The 7,500-nt window shown below is 42.0% G+C and overlaps 1 protein-coding gene across 1 annotated transcript in view; it reads left to right on the top strand.

Moving 5' to 3' along the window:
* Positions 1-1,800: 1,800 nt before the first annotated feature.
* The window catches only part of LOC143295907 (uncharacterized), a 32,250-nt gene continuing 26,550 nt past the window's right edge, over positions 1,801-7,500 (top strand). The window contains exon 1 of the mRNA XM_076607590.1: positions 1,801-1,918. The gene's annotated coding sequence lies outside the window, so the exon portion shown is untranslated. The remainder of the gene's footprint in view (positions 1,919-7,500) is intronic.

Here is a 7,500-nt window from a genome sequence, read left to right as displayed (position 1 = left end):
GTGAAAAAAAAAAGAAAAAAAAAAAAAAAAAAAAAAAAGAAAAAAAGAAAGAAAGCGTACAATTTATGTGTGGAAATGCTGCATACCTACACGATATTTCAGAAAATGACATGATAATGGCAAATTCTTTGGACGCGTCAGTTTGATATAAAGCTATTGTTGTTTCTTCTTCTTCTTCTTCTTCTGCGTTCACTCGTATGCACACGAGTGGGCTTTTACGTGTATGACCGTTTTTACCCCGCCATGTAGGCAGCCATACTCCGTTTTCGGGGGTGTGCATGCTGGGTATGTTCTTGTTTCCATAACCCACCGAACGCTGACATGGATTGCAGGATTTTTAACGTGCGTATTTGATCTTCTGCTTGTATATACACACGAAGGGGGTTCAGACACTAGCAGGTCTGTACATATGTTGACCTGGGAGATCGTAAAAATCTCCACCCTGAACCCACCAGGCGCCGTCACCGTGATTCGAACCCGGGACCCTCAGATTGACAGTCCAACGCTTTAACCACTCGGCTATTGCGCCCGTCTTATTGTTGTTTCCTATTCTTGTTATCATTATGCGGAGACCAAGGTACTTTGACACACACAAAACAAGACGGGCGCAATAGCCAAGTGGTTAAAGCGTTGGACTTTCAATCTGAGGGTCCCGGGTTCGAATCACGGTGACGGCGCCTGGTGGGTAAAGGGTGGAGATTTTTACGATCTCCCAGATCAACATATGTGCAGACCTGCTAGTGCCTGAACCCCCTTCGTGTGTAAACGCATGCAGAAGATCAAATACGCACGTTAAAGATCCTGTAATCCATGTCAGCGTTCGGTGGGTTATGGAAACAAAAACATACCCAGCATGCACACCCCCGAAAACGGAGCATGGCTGCCTACATGGCGGGGTAAAAACGGTCATGCACGTAAAAGCCCACTCGTGTACATGCGAGTGTACGTGGGAGTTGCAGCCCACGAAAGCAGAAGAAGAAGAAGAAGACACACAAAACAACCGACAGACCTGAAGGAATCTGATGAACAGTTCTAGGCGGACCCCCAACGAGTCGATTGCTATTCTTCTTTTTATTATCATGAGTTAGCAGTAGTAGTAGTTGTAGCAGTAGTAGTAGGAGTAGAAGTATTGGTATCATCATTACTATTGTTTTTCTCGCAAACAACGAAAAAACACACCAAAGAAACAAAACAAACCAAACAAAAAACAAAAACAACAACAACAAAATCTAAAAAAACCAACCAACCAACCAAAACAAAACAAAACACACACACACACACACACACACACACACACACACACAAAAACCCAACAAAAAACCAAAACCACTATTCGCTGCAGTACAACATTTTCATTAACAAGGTAACCGGAACGGTTTAAAAAAAGAAAAAGAAAAAAAAAAGGTAGAGTTGAGTTTAGCGACCTATCGGCGTGACGCCCTTAAGATCAAGTTGTTCGTGGCTGTGGACTTATTGGGGGGTGGGGGGTCCGGGGGGGGGGGGGGGGGGGAGGGTTGCTAACTCCTTTAAAAGTCCACGCGTGACTTAAGCGACACAGAAAATGGTTACAAAACGTCACACGCCATCTGTCACCCAGCCATACATAGACACAAAGACAGGACAGGACGAGGTAAGGTAAGGTAAGGTAAGGTAAGGGGTGGAAGGAAGGACAAGGGATGGTGGAGGAGCTGGTGGGAGGGAGAGACGAAAGGGCGACGGGAAGACACTCCTGGGGGAAGGGGAAGGAAGGAAGGGGAAGAGGGGAGGGAGGGAGTACAGAAAAAGAAGGAACAGAGAAAAAAAAAAAAGAGAGAAAAATAGGAAGAGCAGGAAGATGAATCTTCCAGCGAAAACGAGGGGCCTCACCTGACTGCAGTTCGTCCTGTGTCTGTCGTCGGTCGTGGCGTGTGGACCTCAGGTGAGAGCTTTCCTGTCTCCTTGCAGCAGACGATTCATTTCTTCTCTCTCTCTCTCTTCCTTTTTCTCATTATTGTTATTGTTATTATTATTGTTATTATCATGATTATTATTATTGTTGTTGTTGTATATTCATTATTATTATTATTATTGTTGTTGTTGTTGTCGCTGCTGTTGTTATTGTTGTTGTCGTCGTCGTCGTCGCCATCATCAGTATAAGTATTAGTATCATTTCTTTTTGTCTTTTTTTGATGTTGTTGTTTTTTGGGTAGATTGAAGAGTAGGAAGGAAAGTGGTGACAGATATACAGGGGGTTTATAATGACAATGAAGATAATGATGATTGTTGTAATATATAAGGTCCAACACTGAGCTTATATCACAGATTGACGTAAGTTTACATTTGGGCCAACAGCAAAGTGAGAGCTGTATTATCAATGGTTTCTCCAGTCAATGGGAAACCATTTACAGTTTAGTCTTTTGTGAAGGACTATGACTCTCAAACTAGGAGGCAAAATTGCACTGGCTTTTAGTGCTGCAGCCTTGTGGGCTAGTTGGCCTTTGGGAACCATCCCAACGCCGACTGTTCTAAAACCCTCTTGGCCGAGAGAGTGGGGATGTAACTTGGGAAAGACACTCTCCACTATAATGAATTCTATTCCAAATAGTCGGAACAGCAGTTGCCTCCTCTGCTGTTCTGATGGTCATAGTCGGACACGACTGACTATCATATATAATGACTGTTGTCATTGCTATTTTCCCCGATTATTCATTCCTCCTCCTTCCTGCTATTACCATTGGCATTGCAGTTATCGATGGTGAGAGATAGAGAATGAATGAACGAATGTTACTGAATGAATGACTTTCATTTCAACAGGGCTATAGAATGAGCAAACTATGGGTTTTTCCATGTATCAAGCCCTTGAAAGAAGTGGAGAGGGGAATGGAAGAACAAAAGCAGAAAAGAACATTAAGAGAGAGAGAGAGAGAGAGAGAGAGAGAGAGAGAGGAGATTTTCTTTGTAGTTATCAGTATTAAAAAAGAAAATTAAAGGTATAGGAATTTTCGACCTCTACTGATGAATAAACAAATGAATGAATAAATGCATAAATAATAAAGAGACAAACAATCATATAACAAACGTACAGACACAGTAATAAATAAAATGAATGAATAAATAAACCTCTTTGTTTTTTAAATCTTTATATAGCCTATTTCTGTCCCAGTGTATCTTAGTTTCGTGTATAGCTGCCAACGAGGATTTTCCCATTATATTTCGACGTTTTTACCATACATCATCATCTTAAATATGCTTCTTCTTCTTTCTGTTTTTAAGTTGGGGGGCCTTAAAAAAATGTTTTTTCTTTAAAAAAAAATTCTTATTTGCTTACTAACTTAGACGATTCCGGTCCTCAGCCAGTTTGTTGGTGTCAACCCATCGTCTGTCGACAAGTCTGGGATATGTCTCCATTGTTTGCCGCCAGTTCATCTTGGGTTGTCCCCTCTTAACTCACTCAGTACGGTCAGTCCTCTCTTCTCCACTACACACACACCTCGGATGTCCAGTGGGTGTCTCAATGACCCACCCTTTAGCTTCCGTCGTCAGAATTGTGGTATTCTTTGTCAACATTCACCTCTTCAGTATAAGAGCCTTCCGCTTGTAATATTTTGATGGTGGTAATTGGGGTGAAACGCTGTCAACGTCGTCTCTTTCGCCGTTCGTATGGAGAGAGTTAAAAGCCTAGAACTTTCTTCCCATGTAAAAAAAGAAAGAAAAAAAAAGAAAAAAGACCAATGTAACCGGGTAGTCACCTTACCTGAACCATGCATATGAGGAAAGACAGAAAAATAAACAGAAGAAAACAAACGAGAAAAGAAAACTGCAATATAGTAATAAAAAAAGAAAGAAAAAAAATTGAATGAAACCCCAGAAATTTCAGAAAGAATAAAGGAAAGAAGAGTAGTAAAAGGGGAAAAAAGACAGAGAGAGAGACAGAGACAGAGAGACAGACAGACAGACAGAGAGGTTAGGGAGAGGAGAGACGGAGAAAGAGAAAGGAAAAAAACAAGACCACACAGCAACAACAACAACACACATACCACACACACACACAGACACACACGCACACTCATACATACATATACACATACACGCACACTCACCTGTTTACACACACATACACGCACACGCAAGCACACACACACACACTAACACACACTAACTCACACACACACACACACACACACACACACACACACACACCAACACACACGCACACACTTTACAAAGAAGAAGAAGAGAAAAAAACAAACAAACGAGAAGTGTTTGCTGTCAGTGACTGAGATATAAAGATATATTCACCAAGACGTCACGGAACGAGACAGCGTGACTTCCTCAAGATGTCACCATTTCCTCCTGTTCCCCTCCTGGCCGAGACGGACAAGGAGCCACTGTAACATCTACGTTGTTTTTTTTTGTTTTGTTTTTTCTTCTTCCTCATTTTCTTTCTTTTTCTTCCTGTCTTTTTCTTTCTTTGTTTCTTTTTTTTTTTTTTTAATGACGTGTCTTTTGAGAGAGGGGGAGGACGAGGAGGAGGAGAAAGAGGTGAAGAGAGAGAGAGAGATAACGATAACGATAACGAGATAAAGATGTTTTATTCGAGAAAGGCCATGGCCCCATTTGAAGGGGGTACACATAAATAGGAAACATTTTAGAAATTGAGAGAGAGAGAGAGAGAGAGAGAGAGAGAGAGAGAGAGAGAGAGAGAGAGAGAGAGAGAAGAATTAACCAAGATATTGAGATAAACACATTAGCAAGAATGTTTTTTTTTCACTCGGACCTGAAGTACAAAAGCAAGAAATAAAAGCATAGGAAAAACAAAGAGACAAATGGCGAAAGAGAGAGAGAGAGAGAGAGAGAGAGAGAGAGAGAGAGAGAGAGAGAGAGAGATAAAGATAGATAGATAGATAGATAGGTAGATAGAGAGAGAGAGAGAGGGAGAGAGAGAGAGATTGATTCAGTCGCAAGTCAAAGCATGTCGAAGAAAGTGGCAAGGACAAAAATTAATGCACATGTATAGGCATAAAGTGATTTAAGACACACAAAAGAAAATAAGAGTAATAACGGAAAGAGGAATATTTCACAAACTGTCCCTTTATGACTTTTGGGAGGAGGGTCTGTGGGAGGTCGGGGTGGGGCTGGGGGGGGGAGGGGGGTACGTATTCTGTATTCTGAAGGACGTGATGAAAATATATAAACATAATGGCTTCGTGATATCATTATTCAGATATTAACATATAGACTGTGTGAACAATGGATAATAGGTAATTAGCATCTCCTGTCTCCATCACACTCACACACATATTCATAAACACACACACACACACACACACGCACACACACACACACACACACACACACACACACACACACACACGCACGCACATACACACACACACGTACACACACATACTCTCTCTCTCTCTCTCTGATGATTAACGCCAAGGCTTTTGTCATGCGACCTCTGACTCCGAGCGAAATTAACTGGCTGTGTGAAAAATGAAATTTAAAAAAAATTCAAAATGATGTAAACTGTGTGCTTGTTTACCTGTTCAGGAAACAGCGCACTGGCGTCTGTTGTAGCACAGTATACACGCTTGCCTCGTTGTTCCTGTAAACAGTGTGATGTTCTCACTGTATATGGGACGTGAACATCAAGGCTGTAATACATGAATTTATCGTGACGATAAAACTCAAAAGTCTATGTAGAAAGTGATAATCACTCGTAATAACAAAGAAATGTAAAATAAATATATTGACTAAACAGATTACAAAAAATATGTATGCAAATAAATAAATAGATATTATTCAAAGTTTATGTAGAAAGTGAAATCACTTGTAATAACAAAGAAATGTAAGATAAATATGTTGACTAAACAGATTACAAAAAATATGTATGCAAATACATAAACAGATATTATTCAAAGTCTATGTAGAAAGTAAAATCACTCGTAATAACAAAGAAATGTAAGATAAATATATTGACTAAACAGATTACGAAAATATTTATGCAAATAAATAAATAGATGTCATGGCTTGCTCCTTCATGCTCCGCCGAGCTTTTATGAATCTCTGTCTGTCTGTCTGTCTGTCTCTCTCTCTCGCGTCTCACTTTTCTTGTGTGAGCTAAATCGGCCCATATGTTTTGTAGATATACTAGGTCTGTCACAGCTACCTAGATGTTGATGATGATGGCGATGGTGCTGATTCTGACTCTGACGATTTTCACTTTCGTTGTTGGTATTATACTCATTCTTGGTAGTGGTTGTGGTATTGGTGGTGGTGGTGGTGGTTTTTATATCCCATTTTTCTTTGTTTCCTTTTAACAAATTTTTTTAATGAAATTTCTTTTCTGTACTACTGTGAAAGTAGAAACCGTATTTGACTAAACTGATCTCTGTCTGTCTGTCTGTCTCTGTCTCTGTCTCTGTCTCTGTCTGTCTCTCTCTCACCCCGTATCAACTGACGTCGCTGTTTCATCAGTAGATGAAGATACCAGTAATCAACAGGTAGCAGTAGGCTTGTCTGTGTGTAAAATGTGCCAAAACAATAGTAATACACTTTGTGTCAGCGGTAAAAGTTCACAGGCAGCAATATCAACTGTCACTTCAATCGGATCAGTGCTGTTGACGTTTACGTCAATGTTTGTACAGTCTCTCTCCATCATGCCGATACATTGAAGTCTAGTGCTGACCATGAAACCAAACCAACCACATACAAAACAACCTACCACTCCCATCTCTATAAAGCATTCTCCTCAATCATCCCCTCGCCACCCCCACCCCACACCCCGTACGCTCCCCCCTCAATCCCAGTCTACCTACCACTCTTCCTCTCGAGCCTCCCGGAACGATGACGATGTTCATTTTCCTCCTCCTTTCTCGTTGCGGCAGTAAATTGTCTCTCTGGACACCCCCAGCAGGCCTCATCCACGTCTGATGCCTGTCACCTGTCAGTTTCCCTGCCACTAAGATCGATGGAGGTCACTGTGATCACCTGGGGTCATCCTGAGGCGCTGTCAGGGTTACGAAAGTGGTTTGGAAAGGAAAAGAGACAGAGGGACCAGCCGCCGTGGCGAAGTGGTTAGCGTCGCGGACTGACGGCTGGGAGGACGTGGGTTCGAATCCCAGCGGAGGTGGGTTTTTCGGCCCGTGGCCGGCTCCTACCCAGAGTTGAGTGTGCTGTGGGCTTAAATGGGGAGACCGGGACCACACAGTCGAGTGTCATCCACTTCAAGGATGCGTCTTCGGGTGTGTTGCTCTAATTACCTGACCAACACTGCAAGTGTCCGTATCTCTCGGGCCTGGTTAACGCCGGGATATTATTATGACAGGAAGCGTCGAGTACAGCCTTGTCACGCAGTCCCAAACCAAAATGGACCTCCATAGCAACATCGTCATCAACATCGTCATCCTCCTCCTCCTTCATCGCCATCAATATAAACAAAATAGTCTCAAAGTCTGTGGCCTTTCATGCCCTGCTCTCGTGGTGACCTCAGTTTCGATACCCCTCCACTTCCGTGCT

This window comes from Babylonia areolata, chromosome 21 (genome assembly GCF_041734735.1).
Source record: "Babylonia areolata isolate BAREFJ2019XMU chromosome 21, ASM4173473v1, whole genome shotgun sequence".
NCBI lineage: Eukaryota > Metazoa > Mollusca > Gastropoda > Neogastropoda > Buccinidae > Babylonia > Babylonia areolata.
Note: the sequence above shows the minus strand (reverse complement) of the source record. Positions and strands in the feature narration are given on the sequence as shown.